The sequence below is a fragment of the Bos indicus genome, chromosome 2 (assembly GCF_029378745.1).
Source record: "Bos indicus isolate NIAB-ARS_2022 breed Sahiwal x Tharparkar chromosome 2, NIAB-ARS_B.indTharparkar_mat_pri_1.0, whole genome shotgun sequence".
NCBI lineage: Eukaryota > Metazoa > Chordata > Mammalia > Artiodactyla > Bovidae > Bos > Bos indicus.
In genome coordinates this window covers 104,673,522-104,693,614 of record NC_091761.1, presented here as the reverse complement: position 1 = coordinate 104,693,614, position 20,093 = coordinate 104,673,522, and the positions used below count along the sequence as shown (strand labels likewise).

At 43.8% G+C, this 20,093-nt stretch overlaps 1 non-coding gene across 1 annotated transcript; it reads right to left on the bottom strand.

Moving 5' to 3' along the window:
• Positions 1-11,892: 11,892 nt before the first annotated feature.
• TRNAS-GGA (transfer RNA serine (anticodon GGA)) lies at positions 11,893-11,964 on the bottom strand. Its single transcript has one exon. It is a non-coding gene; the product is annotated as a tRNA-Ser (tRNA).
• Positions 11,965-20,093: the final 8,129 nt, after the last annotated feature.

The window sequence follows — 20,093 nt, the reverse complement described above, 5'->3', positions numbered from 1 at the left end:
CTGAGACTATCCCAACATTGCTGCTGCTGCTAAGTCGCTTCAGTCGTGTCCGACTCTGTGCAACCCCATAGACGGCATCTCACCAGGCTCCCCCATCCCTGGGATTCACCAGGCAAGAACACTGGAGTGGGTTGCCATTTCCTTCTCCAACACATGAAAGTGAAATGTGAAAGTGAAGTCACTCAGTCGTGTCTGACTCTTAGCGACCCCATGGACTGCAGCCTACCAGGCTCCTCCGTCCATGGGATTTTCCAGGCAAGAGTACTGGAGTGGGGTGCCATTGCCTTCTCACATTATTGCTAACTGGATATACTCCAATATAAAATAAAAAGTTCAAAAAAGCTGTAAGCCAGAAGAAAATAAAAAGAAAGGTATCAGTTATTGCCCCATGACACCAAGCTAATTTTAAGCAGGCAAGAATGCTCTTTTCAAAGGTATGGAAGCAATGTCTCTACCGTGTTCGCATCCCACCCATTGCACCCAAACTTATCTGCAAGATCCTTTGAAGGTCCTGAATAAAGCGACAACATAGAGACTAGCGCAACTGCCAACAGAAGGAAAAGGTACCGGGGACAGTCACCAAGCTGCCACAGGTGACTTGCCCCACCCACGCCTCTTTGTTCTCAGCTTGGCGGTGTGGATGCCGGGGGTAGAAAACACTCCTCTGTCCCAGGGCTGTGAGGTTTAGTCCACCCCTCGCCAGGCGATGGAGTAAACTTTCACAGCTGTCACCCCGAGTCAGTTCAGCCAAACAGATGTTGACAATGTGGTTTACAAAAAAGAGAGCTAGGGGAGGGAGGGGTGGGGACTAGGAGTGGGGAAGGGAAAGGGATGCAGCTTTGAGGAGTCTGGCTCTCAAAGGACACACCAAATCTGCGATTTCTGTGGCATCCCTACTTCTGACCTGTCTCTCCCTGTGCACTGGAACATCTGTGTGCAGTGAACCTCCTATGCTGTACAGCTTCGATTCTCTGCTATCCCATCCTTCTCAGCATCTTCTTCCTTCTAGATGGTTTCTCACATTTGGAGAAACCTCTGCGTTCATCTAATACGACAGTTTATAGGTTATATGTGCATGCTAAGTGGCTTCAGTCATGTCCGACTCTTTGTGACCCCCACGGACTATCGCCCACCAGGCTCCTCTGTCCATGGGGATTCTTCAGGGAAGAATATTGGAGTGAGTTGCATGCCTTCCTCCAGGGATCTTCCCGATCCAGGAACCTGTGTCTCTTACGTCTCCTGCGTTGACAGATGGGTTCTTTACCACTAGCGCCACCTGGGAAACTCTTTATAGATTATACAGGACAGTAAGACATTTTCCAAAGTTTAGGACCAATGGGGGACAGGGAGGAGGGGGTGCCAATTCCTCATTTTCTAACTCTGACATTGTGATTTCTGATAATAAATATATATTTTGTCTTTGTGCATGTTTCTGGCACAGACCCCCTAAACCCTTGACATTTCCCAAGAGATAAAAGCCATGAAGATGTCTTCAGTGACTTCTGGACAGCACTCAAGCGTGGGGGTGGGCTGCCTGGAGAGCCAAGTGTGATTAGAAGGTTGAAGCTTTTAGTCCCACCTCCTTGGCCTCAGGGGAACTGAGAGAGGCTGGAAGTTGAATCACTCACCAATGGCCAATGATGTAATCAATCACGCCTACATAATGAAGCCTCCATAGGCGCTCAGAAGAACAGCTTTCAGAGAGCTTTGAGGTTGGTGAACACGTGTTGCTGCAGGGAGAGGACCGCAAGGAAAGGACACGGGAGCTCCAAGTCACTTCCCCACACCCTGTCCTGTGCACGTTCTCCACCTGGCTACTCCTGGTACTTTTGGTAAGAAACCAGTGATCTAGTAAGTAAAATGTTTCTCTGAGTTCTGTGAGTCACCCTAGCAAATTAACTGAACCGAGGGAGGAGCCACTGGAACCTTCAATCATAGCCCATCAGTCAGAAGCACAGGTACACTGGCATCTGAAGTAGGGGTGGGGAGTGCTCCAAGGAAGACAGTTTTGTGGGAGTGAATCCTTAACCTGTGGGATGTGATGCTATTAATCTCTCCAGGTAGTATCAGAATTTGGTTAATTGGTGGTATTGGAAGAAAGACACACACACACACACCAGAACTGGATGTAGAATTGGGATCATTGGTAAGTGCTGTATCAGTGAACAGGCTTTCAGAGGCAAATAATGGAGAACCCACCTCAAACTGGATCCAGCAGTATGGAGATTTACCTTCTCGTATCACAGGAAGAGCAGAGCGGGGCTTCAGACAAGGTCACGTCAGCATCCTTGCAACACCCTACTAGTGGCAACGGAGACTAAAAATTTTCACACCCAACAAGAGGAAGCAGAGAAATTGCTGCCCCAGACATGGAATATAAATCTTTCCATGATCTAATCTGATTGGGCTAATTTGGGTCACTTACATAACCAATAGCTGTCACCAAGTTAGAACAGTGGTTCTCAAATTTTTTTCCACTTGGGTCCCCTTTAATATTCTAAAACTGGTCACCAGAGAGCTTGTGTTTAGGTGGATTAAAGGTATTGGTGCGTATTGTATTATAAATTAACACTGGAAAGTTTTTAAAACATTTGTCAGCTTATTTTAAAACAATAATAATAAACTCATTACATGTGAACATAACATATTTGTTATTTTTTAAAAAATTCTTGTTAAAGCTTAGTGAGAAGTGTGGCAGTGTTCCACATTTTTGCAAATCCCTCTAATTTCTAGTTAATAGAAGACAGCTGAGTTCTCATATCTGCTTCTGCATTCAATCTATTGCAGTATCACATGACAGCCTCTGGAAAAGTCTAGTGTATACCCATAAAAGAATGAGAGTGAAAAGGCCAATAATGGCTTAGCATAAAAATAGGTTTGACCTCCCAGACCCCCTGGAAGGGTCTCAGGGACTTGGAGAATTGGTGCCTTAGACTATTTGGAATTGCCCTCTGAAGCAGGAGATGAAGTGAAAATCTGAACAAAACTGAATTCTGTTAGAAAAAAGGAAAGAGTCTGGGTTTCAGTAGCAATCAACAGCAACTCCATCACTGATACTAAAAACACACCAACAGACAAAAACCACAGCCATCTACCATGCTTCATTTTTTCTAAGCATTTTGATATTAAAGACAGAATATGAACACAATTTGGAGTACAGAGTAGTAGTTTGGATTGATTACAAAAAAATTTAGGAAACACTGACTACAATGATTGGACATGGGAGGAAAGCGGAAAGAGAAGACACAGATGGTCTCTAGCTTGAGGAGTAGGCGAACAGAATGGCATGGACTGAAACAGAGAACCAGACAGGGGGCAAGTTTGGGGCAGAAATGATGAATTCCACTTTGAATACATTGACTGGGGTCTGGGAGAAAGCCAAGTAGAGAGGTCAGGACCCAATGCAGAGATTTGGGGCTGAGGGGAAAGATCCTAGGCGAGTGAATGATGACTGAAGGCTCTGTAATAGGCAAGGTGCCCTAGGGGACCGCACAGACAGGAGATGAAACACAGCCCAGGGAGAATCCTGAGGACTGCCATTTTTAAGGGTGGGCAGAAGAGGAAAGACAGGCAGAGGATAAGGAAGAGAAGTTGCCAGAAAGCTACAAAAACATGTTCCAATCCATGGTCTTGAGTGCATTCAGGAAGGGATTAATGATGACGAAGCAGGTGTGATTAAGCCAGCTTACAGGGCTTCCCCGGTGGCTCTAGTGGTAAAGAACCTGCCTGCCAGTGCAGGAGACATAAAGATACATGGGTTCGATCCTTGGGTCAGGAAGATCCCCTGGAGGAGGGCATGGCAACCCACTCCAGTATTCTTGCCTGGAGAATCGCCATGGACAGAGGAGCTGTCCATAGGGTCGCAAAGAGTTAGACATGACTGAAGCAACTGAGAGAGTGAGCAAGCAAGCAAGAAGTCTGTGAACATGGGCACAGAACCTCACTTGCTGGCAGCCTTATTGGCTAGCCTTATACCTCCAACGCCTGCAGCCTCCAGCCTCCTCCCTATTTAAAACAAAACAAAACAAGCAACCTGCATAAAAGAACTTCTAAGAATATTTTTAATGACCATCTAATCTTTTGCCCCATGGATGTACCATAATGTAATAGGAAGTGCTAAAAATACTTTAGCAAGTGAAAAGAAAAAAAAAAAAAAAAAAAAGACACCAAACAGTGTAAGGAAGACTCCTGTTTGGGGGTCTACCTAGACACTTTGCTCTAAGTGTATCCATGTGTGTAAGTTGACCCACACAGGGTTGGATGAAATGAGGCCCCGGGGGTGTGCTTGGTCAGGATTTGGCTCTTCAGTTCTATTGACTGCAGCTGCTAGCTTTGTAAGCTGGTGAGACTTTGAGGGGGTGGTGGGAGGATTAAGTGCCAGGTGGCTGGAGAGGCTGAAGATGAGTTTCTTGGGAAAGAGATGAGAAAATGGGACAATTTCCACCAGGATTAAACTTTGGAGAAAGCTCACAGATGTTTAACGTCTACAGAAAGGCACAGAATTTGCTGCGGAGTGTGATGTAAACACCCCCATCATTTCCCTAGATATTCTGTAACAATCTACTTCGCTCAGCAATGATTTAGGAGCTGGCATTGGACAGGACTGGGGACCACGAGAACTGGGCTCCAGAGAGCACAGAACAACAACCATGAAGGCAACCCAGGGAGGCTTAGCTATGGTGAGTTACAAAACCAAAACGTCCATGATGCATGCTGTTGCTTCAGTCGTGTCCCACTCTTTGTGACCCTATGGACCTTAGCCCACCAGGCTCCTCTGTCCATGGGTTTCTCCAGGCAAGAATACTGGAGTGGGTTGCTGTGCCCTCCTTCAGGGTATCTTCCTGACCCAGGGATCAAACCCCTGTGGGTTCTCTACCACTAGCACCTCCTGGGAAGCCCAACAGTCATAATACTACTACTACTAACAATTATCATTTTTTGAACACTTTCTCTATACCAGGCAGTACTCTAAGTACTTTACATATATCAACTTACTAAATCTTCATCACAGCCTTATAGCATAGCCACCACAATTATCCCCATTTTACAGATGAGGTAACTGAGGCAAAAAAAATTTTAGTCATTTGTAGAAGAACAAAAAGCTAGTAACTGGCCTAACATCTTGCTGAGAGATTTTGCTTTTGTCCTCTCAGTAAGCTAAGCAATATGCCTGCTAGAAACTAGAACAAAACTTCAACCACAGTTGTCTCTGGGTTTTAAGAACATGGGAGATTTTTGTTTCTTTTTTTATGCATTTTCTCTATATTCCAGTTTTTCTCTAGTGATCAGGGGTAACTTTTTAATTATAGGAAAATAAGAAAACATCTTATTTCATCACCAATTATGTAGACATCAGTTGCAACTGATCAGAGCATATCTGAATCCTCTCTTTAGAAAGATTTACATTTCAATGAGCAGCAAATTCGTAAATGGAAGGAGTGTGATCTCTCATCAGCAATTGTGAGAAACGAGGGGAAAATGTCTCAGACTCCGAAGGCATCTCACTGCCCACCAACACCTGGACTAACTGTGCTCCAAAGAATAGCTCCCAGAGAAAAGGGGAATTGGGGGGACGGTAATCCCCCAATGTAAGCAAACCCTGCAGGGGGCATGGCTGTAACTGAATCCTGTACTGGGGAGGGGCAGCAGGGGGTAGGCCAGTGACCTGAATCTGAAACCTGGCATCCTGGCCAGGCAGCATGTGGACAGTTGGAGCTGAAGAACATATGAACTCTGACTCGTCCATCTCGATATCGCTTTAGTTTAACACAGTGTTATACCATAGGGCTCAGTGAATGTTTCACGAATTAGTTAATATGATTTTCATTTTCACAAATGACCAGCAAAGAAGGGAAGAATGAAATCCACACCCAGGGGTAACACTGGGAGGAACTTCCTAATCTAAAGCATGTGAAACCAAAGCATGGGGTCCAGAGGGAATGAATTTGCCTCCCTGGGGTATTTCCCATCGTGATAAGACTTTGGTCAGCTTTGCAGGAGTGAAGAGGTGGAAGGATGGCCATGGTGACCTTTGATGGCCCTAATGGCCTGGGCAGAGGCAGCATGCCCTAGCTGAAAATCAAATAAGCAAATAACAAAACAACTCCTGGCCTGGGTTGAGTCCCAGCTTAGCGACATTTGTAGAATCTGGAGGTTTGTGGGGACTTCAGGGATTTTCTCATCTCCCTCCCCCATCCAAAGTAAATCCCTCCCACTGTCTCACCATCTGGCAACCCTCCAACCCCCATCTGACCACACCTCCCTGGTTTCCCAAAGAACCTGTTCTATTAACAGACACTCGGAAAGACATTACACAAGCATCTCTGGAAATGTCCATCCCATGCTGGACAGATGTCCTGAATTATCATAGTACGTACGGCCTGGTTGATAGCCAAGCCATAATATCCCGAGAACCCATTCTGCTGTCTCTCGTGGCCACTGGGGCTAGAGACTTTCATCAAAATAACTCAAACCCACCTGCCAATGTTCTCCAGGATTCCTGATTCATTTCTTCAGTTTTCCGAAAAAGACAAATCACTGCTAATCTTGACAAACTCCCTGATCTTTCTTAGGCCTCCATTCCCTCATCTGGAAAATGAGAAAACCAGGTCAGACAATCTCTCGCTAAAATCTGATCCAAGGCTAACACTATCATCCTGTGATGACTCCTGCTGGTAAAGTAGCAGGTGGTAGGAGAGAAGGGACTCAGGGTTTATGTGGGTGTCACCCCGACCTCTAGGTAGAAACACCCGTGGCAATGAGCAAAGGCTGAAAATCTGAAAAGTGTGTGTATTCACACCTGAGAGCTGGATGGCTTCCTAAGGCTCCAAGAACACAGAGCAAGGCCAGGGGCTCAAGCTGCCTAAGGGGACGGTACAGCTATCGGGCTCAAGGAGAGGGTACCCAGCTCCCATACACCTGCACCTGGACCGCATAAAGATAACTCACCTGGGGACTGGGGATTACTCTGGGGGCTGACATAGGTGGCTCCCAAGATCAGAGGAAAAACTGGAGGCCAGGTTCAGGAAGGCTGGGTCCAGAGGGGGTCAGGGCAAGTGTGGGGCAGCGAAGAAGCCCAGTGTGCCAAGAGCCCCTCTGGAATGGGCTCTACCAGCATGGCTCATCCGGCTCACTAATCTCCACTAAGTCTCAGGAGAGAAAGTCCACTAGCCTGGGGCATGGACCCACCTCTTGGTTAGACCAGGGCAGGACTTTACTGAGACCAAGTCTGCACCCATTTCCTAGGTGGCGCAGTTGGTAAAGAATCCACCTGTCCATGCAGGAGATGCAAGAGATACAGGTTCAGTCCCTGGGTCAGGAAGATGCCCTGCAGGAGGAAATGGCAACCCACTCCAGTATTTTTGCCTGGGAAATTCCATGGACAGAGGAGCCTGGCGGGTCACAGTCCATTGGGTCACAAAGAGTCAGATACGACTGAGTGAACACACATGCACTGCACCCACGGGTAATTCCACCCTGTGAAATCAGGGTGGTGTTTTCAAAAAAAAAGAGAAAATGGATCTTGAGCAACTGATACATATGTTCTCATAATCATGAAGTTTCACCAAAATGTCAGGTTGAAAAGCACTAGAACAGGCGACCCAAGGACACTACAACAACTCCTTCTATGGTAATTTCTAGGGAAAGGCCTATACAAACCCCTTCCTGAGACTATCTGAATGGATAGATTTGCCTAGAAATAGAAGAATGAGCAAGGTGACATCTTTAGTTGTTTCCACATCTACAAAGAATCAAAGTTTCAGGACAACCAAGGGGGCCTGGAAGGGTTGATGTTGTCCTTTAGTATATCATTTTATGTGCGATAGTACAAAATCAGGCTGTGGCATTCTTGGCATGGTGGTGGTGAGGCAGAAGGGGACACGATGGGGTGAACTGTTGCAATAACCACCTTTAGGCTGGCTGGGTAACATCTAATTTACGTGTAGACGCGCCTTCAGTGTTGCAGGTGTTTACGTCAAGATAGACATCTAGATGTGTTGATAGGCTGCAGGCAAATCGCCCTCCCTGTTGGAGCAGCACCTGGGATTTACAGACTTGGAAGAGGCCTCCCCATGCAAGCAACTGTCAAGAATGATGGATGCTGGAATCTCAGGTTGGAAGGAGGCATGAACCAGAGACCTGAGCCCCGGGAACCTGTTGGAACATAATTCTATTCTTTTTTCCCTCGACTGTTTAAGGACTGGTGATCCTTTCCAAGTTGCCTAGAGGACATGGAGCCAAGGCACCAGAAAGGTGATGGGAAAGATAGTAGGAGCAGCTTAAGAATTATTTCTGGGACGTGGGGGTTAGGTAAAGGAGAGGGGAAGGAGATCAGAGGGGAGTTGGTAGGGGACCCAGTGGGGGAGAACAAGAGGTGATTTTATGTCAGTAAGAAACTAGAACAATTTGCCTTTGGAATTACTGCTTTGGACAAGAAATTCTATTCTGTATTCTAGCTTTAATATCCATCACCTTTCTCCTCATTTTTAAAGCTCAAGAGCCTTTTTTCATGACCTTCCTGAATTACCCTGCCCAATTTATCTTTCTTTCCACTTCCCATTCCCCTATTTCCTATTTAAAATCTGGGAAAGATTTGCATGTTAAGCCTTCAAGATGTTAAAGCCCACAGACGTTAAATAGCAGCTATCTTTTTCATGCATATTGTCCTGACCAGATTGAAAAGCATTTTCACTTATACAATCTCATCTGATTGTCACATCAGCCTGTGAAAAGGGTAAGGCTGGCCTTGTTTTTCTTCAAAGTTAGGAAACAGTAATAGTGAAATAAGGTTATATGTTCAAGATAATACTGTACCTGGTGAGGAATCAAGCAGAGAGGTTAACCTCAATGTGTTTTTTTTAGAATTAAAAATATCTTTCATACACATATGTTTAAACACTATTCACAAGTTTTACAGTGTGGTGGTCACATTCAATTACTGCAACAGCACTGATCTTAAATCTGCTTGCAAGTAGCTCACAAAGAATCATCTTTCTCCCCCAACTTTACTGAGGTATGATCGACAAAAAAAAAAAAAAAAAGTATATATTTAAGGTGTACAGTATAGTGTTTTTATATAAGTAGATGTCTAATGATTACCACTAGATAGCATATTGAAAAGCAGAGACATTACTTTGCCAACAAAGGTCCATCTAGTCAAGGCTATGGTTTTTCCAGTAGTCATGTATGGATGTGAAAGTTGGACTGTGAAGAAAGCTGAGCACTGAAGAATTGATGCTTTTAAACTGTGGTGTTGGAGAAGACTCTTGAGAGTCCCTTGGACTTCAAGGAGATCCAACCAGTCCATTCTAAAGGAGATCAGTCCTGGGTGTTCTTTGGAAGGAATGATGCTAAAGCTGAAATGCCAGTACTTTGGCCACCTCATGCGAAGAGTTGACTCATTGGAAAAGACTCTGATGCTGGGAGGGATTGAGGGCAGGAGGAAAAGGGAACTCGATGGACGTGAGTCTGAGTGAACTCCAGGAGCTGATGATGGACAGGAAGGCCTGGTGTGCTGTGATTCATGGGGTCGCAAAGAGTTAGACATGACTAAGCGACTGAACTGAACTGAATGATTACCACAATTGAGCTATTAAACATATCCATCCCTTCACATGTTACCATTCTTGCATGTGTGTAGTGTGTGTGGTGACAACACTTAAGACCTATTATTCTTTTAGCAAATTTTAAGTATACAGTACAATATTAGAGGGCTTCCCTGGTGACTCCCATGGTAAAGAATCTGCCTGCAATGCAGGAGACCTGAGTTCGATCCCTGGGTCGGGAAGATCCCTTGGAGAAGGGGATGGCAACCCACCCCAGTGTTCTTGCCTGCAGAATCTAATGGACAGAGGAGCCTGGCAGGCTACCATTCATGGGGTGGCAAAGAGTTGGACACAACTGAGTGACTAACTCTTTCTTTTCATAGTCACCATGCTTCACACTAGCTTCCCAGAATTTACTCATCTTATAACTGAAATTTATGCCCTTAAACCAACATCACCCCATTTTCCCCACTCCACCCCCCAGCCCCTGAAAACCACCATCTTGCTCTCTATTTCTCTGTGTGGTTAGTCACTCAGTCATGTCCAACTCTTTGCAGACTGCCAGGCTCCTCTGTCCATTATGCTTAGTGAGATAATCCAGACACAGAAAGACAAAGAGTGCATAGTATCACATATATGTGAACTCTAAAAATGTAGAACTAGAGAAATAGTTCATCCACTTTTTGCAAATGTCAGATGTTCCTTCTTTTTTAAAGCTAAATAATCAGTTCAGTCACTCAGTCATGTCCAACTCTTTGTGACCCCAAGGAGTGCAGCACACCAGGCTTCCCTGTCCATCACCAACTCATAGAGTTTGCTCAAACTCATGCCCATCGAATCATGCCATCCAACCAACTCATCATCCTCTGTTGCCCCCTTCTCCTCCTGCCTTCAATCTTGCCCAGAACCAGGCCCTTTTCTAATGAGCCAGTGCTTTGCATCAGGGGGCCATTGTAAATATATTCATTTTCTTGATCCATTCATCTCTTGACAGACACTGCATGGTTGTCTCCATAGCTTAGCTATTGTGAACAATGTTGCAATGAGAATGGGCATGCAGATAACTCTTCAAGATCCTGATTTCATTCCTTTGAACAGATACCTAGAAGTGCAAATTCAAGAGTTCTTTCCCTAACTCCACACTACCTGATATCTATGATCTCCTCTGCTCACCAGAGGGAAGCATGATTTGCTCTAAACAACAGGAAGGAGAACACAGCAAGGCTACTTCTTGAAATGGGAGCCTATTCCAGATGCTCATCTAGCTGGGAGATACTGTCTAATCCATGCATTATGAAGCCATGCACAGAGCCAACAATGCATCACTCTGCCATCTTTGTTTTGCGGCACTTGTAATTTGGGTAGAGCATGATCCAACCTGAACTTCAAAGCTGAGTCCTGATTGGCCTAAGCTAATCAGATAATTCCATCCAACTTATCATAGGAAGCCATGCCGTGTGGGGCTACCCAGGACAGGCGGTTCATGGTGGAGAGGTCTGACAGAATGTAGTCCACTGGAGAAGGGAATGGCAAACCATTTCAGTATTCTTGCCTTGAGAACCCCATGAACAGTATGAAAAGGCAAAAGGATAGGATACTGAAAGAGGAACTCCCCAGGTTGGTAGGTGCCCAATATGCTACTGGAGATCAGTGGAGAAATAACTCCAGAAAGAATGAAGGGATGGAGCCAAAGCAAAACAATACCCAGCTGTGGATGTGACTGGTGATAGAAGCAAGGTCCGATGCTGTAAAGAGCAATATTGCATAGGAACCTGGAATGTTAGGTCCATGAATCAAGGCAAATTGGAAGTGGTCAAACAAGAGATGGCAAGAGTGAACGTCGACATTCTAGGAATCAGCAAACTAAAATGGACTGGAATGGGTGAATTTAACTCAGATGACCATTATATCTACTACTGTGGGCAAGAATCCCTCAGAAGAAATGGAGTAGCCATCATGGTCAACAAAAGAGTTCGAAATGCAGTACTTGGATGCAATCTCAAAAATGACAGAATGATCTCTGTTTGTTTCCAAGGCAAACCATTCAGTATCACAGTAATCTAAGTCTATGCCCCAACCAGTAATGCTGAAGCTGAAGTTGAACGGTTCTATGAAGACCTACAAGACCTTTTAGAACTAACACCCAAAAAAGATGTCCTTTTAATTATAGGGGACTGGAAGGCAAAAGTAGGATGTCAAGAAACACCTGGAAAGTGAAAGTAAAGTCATTCAGTCGTGTCCGACTCTTTGCGACCCCATGGACTGTAGCCTACCAGTCTCCCCCCTCCATGGAATTCTCCAGGCAAGAGTACTGGAGAGGGTTGCCATTTTCCTTCTCCACAGGATCTTCCCAAACCAGGGATCGAACCTGGGTCTCCTGCATTCCAGGCAGACGCTTTAACCTCTGAGCCACCAGGGACTCCAGAAACACCTGGAATAACAGGCAAATTTGGCCTTGGAACACAGAATGAAGCAGGGCAAAGGCTAATAGATTTTGCCAATAGAACACACTGGTCATAGCAAATACCCTCTTCCAACAACACAAGAGAAGACTCTACACATGGACATCACCAGATGGTCAACACAGAAATCAGATTGATTATATTCTTTGCAGCCAAAGATGGAGAAGCTCTATACAGTCAGCAAAAACAAGACCGGGAGCTGACTGTGGGTCAGATCGTGAGCTCCTTATTGCCAAATTCAGACTTAAATTGAAGAAAATAGGGAAAACCACTAGACCATTCAGGTATGACCTAAATCAAATCCCTTATGATTATACAGTGGAAGTGAGAAATAGATTTAAGGGACTAGACCTGATAGACAGAGTGCCTGATGAACTGTGGACGGAGGTTCGTGACATTGTACAGAAGACAGGGATCAAGACCATCCCCATGGAAAAGAAATGCAAAAAAGCAAAATGGCTGTCTGGGGAGGCCTTACAAATAGCTGTGAAAAGAAGAGAAGAGAAAAGCAAAGATATAAGCATCTGAATGCAGAGTTCCAAAGAATAGCAAGGAGAGATAAGAAAGCCTTCTTCAGCGATCAATGCAAAGAAATAGAGGAAAACAACAGAATGGGAAAGACTAGAGATCTCTTCAAGAAAATTAGAGATACCAAGGGAACATTTCATGCAAAGACAGGCTCGATAAAGGACAGAAATGGTATGCACCTAACAGAAGCTGAAGATATTAAGAAGAGGTGGCAAGAATACACAGAAGAACTGCACAAAAAAGATCTTCATGACCAAGATAATTACGATGGTGTGATCACTCATCTAGAGCCAGACATCCTGGAATATGCAGTCAAATGGGCCTTAGAAAGCATCACTATGAACAAAGCTAGTGGAGGTGATGGAATTCCAATTCAGCTATTTCAAATCTTGAAAGATGATGCTGTGAAAGTGCTGCACTCAATCTGCCAGCAAATTTGGAAAACTCAGCAGTGGCCACATGACTGGAAAAGGTCAGTTTTCATTCCAGTCCCAAAGAAAAGCAATGCCAAAGAATGCTCAAACTACTGCACAATTGTACTCATCTCACATGCTAGTAAAGTAATGCTCAAAATTCTCCAAGCCAGGCTTCAGCAATACATGAACCATGAACTTCCAGATGTTCAAGCTGGTTTTAGAAAAGGCAGAGGAACCAGAGATCAAATTGCTAACATCCTCTGGATCATGGAAAAAACAAGAGAGTTCCAGAAAAACATCTATTTCTGCTTTACTGACTATGCCAAAGCCTTTGACTGTATGGATCACAATAAACTGTGGAAAATTCTTCAAGAGATGGGAATACCAGACCACCTGACCTGCCTCTTAAGAAATTTGTATGCAGGTCAGGAAGCAACAGTTAGAACTGGACATGGAACAACAGACTGGTTCCAAATAGGAAAAGGAGTATGTCAAGGCTGTATATTGTCACCCTGCTTATTTAACTTCTATGCAGAGTACATCATGAGAAACGCTGGGCTGGAAGAAGCACAAGCTGGAATCAAGATTGCTGGAAGAAATATCAATAACCTCAGATATGCAGATGACACCACCCTTATGGCAGAAAATGAAGAGGAACTAAAAGGCCTCTTGATGAAAGTGAAAGAGGAGAGTGAAAAGGTTGGCTTAAAACTCAACATTCAGAAAATGAAGATCATGGAATCTGGTCCCATCCCTTCATGGGAAATAAATGGGGAAACAGTGGAAACAGTGTCAGATTTTATTTTGGGGGCTCCAAAATCACTGCAGATGGTGATTGCAGCCATGAAATTAAAAGACGCTTACTCCTTGAAAGGATAGTTATGACCAACCTAGATAGCATATTCAAAAGCATTATTTTGCCAACAAATTTCCGTCTAGTCAAGGCTATGGTTTTTCCAGTGGTCATGTATGGATGTGAAAGTTGGACTGTGAAGAAAGCTGAGAGCCAAAGAATTGATGCTTTTGAACTGTGATGTTGGAGAAGACTCTTGAGAGTCCCTTGACTGCAAGGAGATCCAACCAGTCCATTCTAAAGGAGATCAGTCCTGGGATTTCTGTGGAGGGAATGATGCTAAAGCTGAAACTCCAGTACTTTGGCCACCTCATGCGAAGAGTTGACTCATTGGAAAAGACTCTGATGCTGGGAGGGATTGGGTGCAGGAGGAGAAGGGGACGATAGAGGATGAGATGGCTGGATGGCATCACTGACTCGATGGACGTGAGTCTGAGTGAACTCCGGGAGTTGGTGATGGACAGGGAGGCCTGGCGTGCTGTGATTCATGGGGTCTCAGAGAGTTGGACATGACTGAGCGACTGAACTGAACTGAACTATCATAGGAATGGGTCCAGTAAAGGAAACCATAAACAAAACAAAAAGACAATCCACAGAATGGGGGGAAATATTTGTAAATGAAGGGATTGACAGGGATTAATCTCCAAAATATATGGATACAGAGAGCTCATGCAGCTCAATATCAACAAAACAAACAACCCAATCAAAAATGGGCAGAAGATCTAAATAGACATTTCTCCAAAGAAGACATACAGATGATAAAAAAGCACATGAAAAAATACTGAGCCACACTAACTATTGGAGAAATGCAAATCAAAACTACAGTGAAGTATCACTTCACACCAGTCAGAATGACCATTATCAAAAAGTCTACAAACAATACATGCTGGAGAGGGTTTGAAGAAAAACCTCCTATGCTGTTGGTGAAAACGTAAATTGGTACAGCCACTATGGAGAACAGTAGGGAAGATCTTTAAAACACTAAAATAGAGCTACCATATGATCCAGCAATCCCACTCCTGGGTATATATCCAGGGAAAACAATAATTCAAAAAGATACTTGCACCCCAATGTTCATTGCAGCGCTATTTACAGTAGCCAAGACATGGAAGCAACCTAAATGTCCATTGATAGGGGAATGGATAAAGAGGATGAACTACATATAAACAATGGAATATTACCCATCCATAAAAAAGAGTGAAATAATGCCATTTGTAGCAATACGGATGGACCTAGAGATTATCATACTAAGTGAAGTAAATCAGACCAGAAAGACAAATATCATACGCTATCTCTTATATGTAGAATCTTAAAAAATGATATATATGAATGTATTTACAAAACATAAACAGGCTCATAGACTTTGAAAACAACTTATGGTTACCAAAGGGGACCCGGGGGGTGCAGGTGATAAATTAGGAGTTTGGGATTAACATATATACACTACTATATATAAAATAGACAATCAACAAGGACATATTGTAAGCACAGAGAACTCTACTCAATATTATATAATAACCTGTATGGGAAAAGAATCTGAAAAAGAACGGATATATGTATATGTATAACTGAATCACTTTGGTGTACCCCTGAAACTAATACAATAGTGTAAATCAACTATACTCCAATATAAAACAAAAATTAAATTTTTTTTAAAAAAAGGAAGAATTGGTCCAAGAAAGAACAATAATTCAAATAAGCCAATCAGTTCATGGTACCCTTCTGGGAATCACAATAATTAGTTCAAGCTAGCCCCCAAAAAATAAGCATAGGACCATAATCAACCTCATGGGCATATGACCGATACAGTCACCCAGGGCTGTTCACTTACTAGGATTCCCTAATTGGTTTAAATTCTGGTTTTTCTTTTGTGAGTTCAGTTCAGTCGCTCAGTCATGTCCGACTCTTTTCGACCCCATGAACTTCAGCACTCCAGGCCTCCTCGTCCATCACCAGCTCCCGGAGTTCACCCAAACCCATATCCATTGAGTTGGAGTTGCCACCCAACTATCTCATTTTCTGGCATCCCCTTCTCCTCCTGCCCTCAATCCTTCTCAGCATCAGGGTCTTTTCAAATGAGTCAGCTCTTCACATCAGGTGGCCAAAGTACTAGAGTTTCAGCTTCAACATCAGTCCTTCCAATGAACACCCAGGACTGATCTCCTTTAGGATGAACGGGTTGGATCTCCTTGCAGTCCAATGGACTCTCAAGAGTCTTCTCCAACACCACAGTTCAAAAGCATCAATTCTTTGGAGCTCAGCTTTCTTTATAGTCCAACTCTCATATCCATACATGACCACCGAAAAAACCATAGCCTTGACTAGACGGGCCTTTGTTGGCAAAGTAATGTCTCTGCTTTTCAATATATCTAGGTTGGCCATAACTTTCCTTCCAAGGAGTAAGCATCTTTTAATTTCATGGCTGCAATCACCATCTTCAGAGATTTTGGAGCCCCCAAAATTAGAGTTAGCACTGTTTCCACTGTTTCCCCATCTATTTGCCATGAAGGGATGGGACCAGATGCCATGACCTTAGTGTTCTGAATGTTGAGCTTTAAGCCAACTTTTTCACTCTCCTCTTTCACTCTCATCAAGAGGCTCTTTAGTTCTTCTTTGCTTTCTGCCATAAGGGTGGTGTCATCTGCATAGCTGAGGTTATTGATATTTCTCCCAGCAATCTTGATTCCAGCTTGTGCTTCCTCAAGCCCATCATTTCTCAAGACCTACTCTGCATGTAAGTTAAATAAGCAGGGTGACAATATACAGCCTTGATATACTCTTTTCCTATTTGGAAGCAGTCTGTTGTTCCATGTCCAGTTCTAACTGTTGCTTCCTGACCTGCATACAGGTCTCCCAAGAGGCAGGTCAGGTGGTCTGGTATTCCATCACTTTCAGAATTTTCCACAGTTTATTGTGATCCACACAGTCAAAGGCTTTGGCATAGTCAATAAAGCAGAAATAGATGTTTTTCTGGAACTCTCTTGCTTTTTCGAGGATCCAGAGGATGTTGGCAATTTGATCTGGTTCCTCTGCCTTTTCTAAAACCAGCTTGAACATCTGGAAGTTCACGGTTCACATATTGCTGAAGCTTGGCTTGGAGAATTTTGAGCATTACTTTGCTAGCCTATGAGATGAGTGCAATTGTGCGGTAGTTTGAGCATTCTTTGGCATTGCTTTTCTTTGGGATTTGAATGAAAACTGATCTTTTCCAGAACACTCAGGACAGGCCTGGCACATAACAGTTCAGTTCAGTTCAGTCGCTCAGTCGTGTCTGACTCTTTGTGACCCCATGAATCGCAGCACACCAGGCCTCCCTGTCCATCACCAACTCCTGGACTTCACTCAGACTCACGTCCATCGAGTCAGTGATGCCATCCAGCCATCTCATCATCTGTCGTCACCTTCTCCTCCTGCACCCAATCCCTCCCAGCATCAGAGTCTTTTCCAATGAGTCAACTCTTCGCATGAGGTAGAGTGCTCAATAAATATTAGCTATTAAGGCGCAGGAACGGCTGAGAGGAGCTACCCCACGTCCGAGGCCAGGGGCCGTGGCCGGGAGGAGCAACCCCATGTCCAAGGAGCAGTGCCTGCATGGACGCAGGAGGGCCTATAGGAGCTCTTCCACGTTCAAGGTTAGGAGGGGTGCCGGTGAGGAAATACCCCTTTTCCAAGGTAAGAGAAATCCAAGTAAGACGGTAGGTGTAGCAAGATGGCATCAAAGGGCAGACACACTGAAACCATACTCACAGAAACTAGTCAACCTGATCACACTAGGACCACAGCCTTGTCTAACTCAATGAAACTAAGCCACGCCCGTGAGGCCACCCAAGACTGGCGGGTCATGGTGGAGAGATCTGACAGAATGTGGTCCACTGGAGAAGGGAATGGCAAACCATTTCAGTATTCTTGCCTTGAGAACCCCATGAACAGTATGAAAAGGCAAAAGGATAGGATACTGAAAGAGGAACTCCCCAGGTTGGTAGGTGCCCAATATGCTACTGGAGATCAGTGGAGAAATAACTCCAGAAAGAATGAAGGGATGGAGCCAAAGCAAAACAATACCCAGCTGTGGATGTGACTGGTGATAGAAGCAAGGTCCGATGCTGTAAAGAGCAATATTGCATAGGAACCTGGAATGTTAGGTCCATGAATCAAGGCAAATTGGAAGTAGTCAAACAGGAGATGGCAAGAGTGAACATCGACATTCTAGGAATCAGCGAACTAAAATGGACTGGAATGGGTGAATTTAACTCAGATGACCATTATATCTACTACTGCGGGCAGGAATCCCTCAGAAGAAATGGAGTAGCCATCATGGTCAACAAAAGAGTTCGAAATGCAGTACTTGGATGCAATCTCAAAAATGACAGAATGATCTCTGTTCTTTTCCAAGGCAAACCATTTAATATCACAGTAATCTAAGTCTATGCCCCAACCAGTAATGCTGAAGCTGAAGTTGAACGGTTCTATGAAGACCTACAAGACCTTTTAGAACTAACACCCAAAAAAGATGTCCTTTTCATTATAGGGGACTGGAATGCAAAAGTAGGAAGTCAAGAAACACCTGGAGTAACAGGCAAATTTGGCCTTGGAATACGGAATGAAGCAGGGCAAAGACTAATAGTGTTTTGCCAAGAAAATCCACTGGTCATAGCAAACACCTTCTTCCAACAACACAAGAGAAGACTCTACACATGGACATCACCAGATGGTCAACACAGAAATCAGATTGATTATATTCTTTGCAGCCAAAGATGGAGAAGCTCTATACAGTCAGCAAAAACTAGACCAGGAGCTGACTGTGGCTCAGATCATGAACTCCTTATTACAAAATTCAGACTGAAATTGAAGAAAGTAGGGAAAACCACTACACCATTCAGGTATGACCTAAATCAAATCCCTTATTATTATACAGTGGAAGTGAGAAATAGATTTAAGGGACTAGATTTGATAGAGTGCCTGATGAACTATGGACTGAGATTCATGACATTGTACAGGAGACAGGGATCAAGACCATCCCCATGGAAAAGAAATGCAAAAAAGCAAAATGGCTGTCTGGGGAGGCCTTACAAATAGCTGTGAAAAGAAGAGAAGAGAAAAGCAAAGGAGAAAAGGAAAGATATAAGCATCTGAATGCAGAGTTCCAAAGAATAGCAAGAAGGGATAAGAAAGCCTTCTTCAGTGATCAATGCAAAGAAATAGAGGAAAACAACAGAATGGAAAAGACTAGAGATCTCTTCAAGAAAATTAGAGATACCAAGGGAACATTTCATGCAAAGATGGGCACAATAAAGGACAGAAATGGTAGGGACCTAACAGAAGCTGAAGATATTAAGAAGAGGTGGCAAGAATACACAGAAGAACTGTACAAAAAAGATCTTTATGACCAAGATAATCACAATGGTGTGATCTCTCATCTAGAGCCAGACATCCTGGAATGTGAAGTCAAGTGGGCCTTAGAAAGCATCACTATGAACAAAGCTAGTGGAGGTGATGGAATTACAGTTGAGCTATTTCAAATCCTAAAAGATGATGTTGTGAAAGTGCTGCACTCAATACGCCAACTAATTTGGAAAACTTAGCAGTGGCCACATGACTGGAAAAGGTCAGTTTTTATTCCAATCCCAAAGAAAGGCAAAGCCAAAGAATGCTCAAACTACAGCACAATTGCACTCATCTCACACGCTAGTAAAGTGATGCTCAAAATTCTCCAAGCCAGGCTTCAGCAATACGTGAACCATGAACTTCCAGATGTTTAAGCTGGTTTTAGAAAAGGCAGAGGAACCAGAGACCAAATTGCCAACATCCGCTGGATCATGGAAAAAGCAAGAGAGTTCCAGAAAAACATCTATTTCTGCTTTATTGACTATGCCAAAGCCTTTGACTATGTGGATCTCAATAAACTGTGGAAAATTCTGAAAGAGATGGAATACCAGACCACCTGACCTGCCTCTTAAGAAATTTGTATGCAGGTCAGGAAGCAACAGTTAGAACTGGACATGGAATAACAGACTGGCTCCAAATAGGAAAAGGAGTATGTCAAGGCTGTATATTGTCACCCTGCTTATTTAACTTCTATGCAGAGTATGTCATGAGAAACGCTGGGCTGGAAGAAGCACAAGCTGGAATCAAGATTGCTTGGAGAAATATCAATAACCTCAGATATAGAGATGACACCATCCTTATGGCAGAAAGTGAAGAGGAACTAAAAAGCCTCTTGATGAAAGTGAAAGAGGAGAGTGAAAAAGTTGGCTTAAAACTCAACATTCAGAAAACGAAGATCATGGAA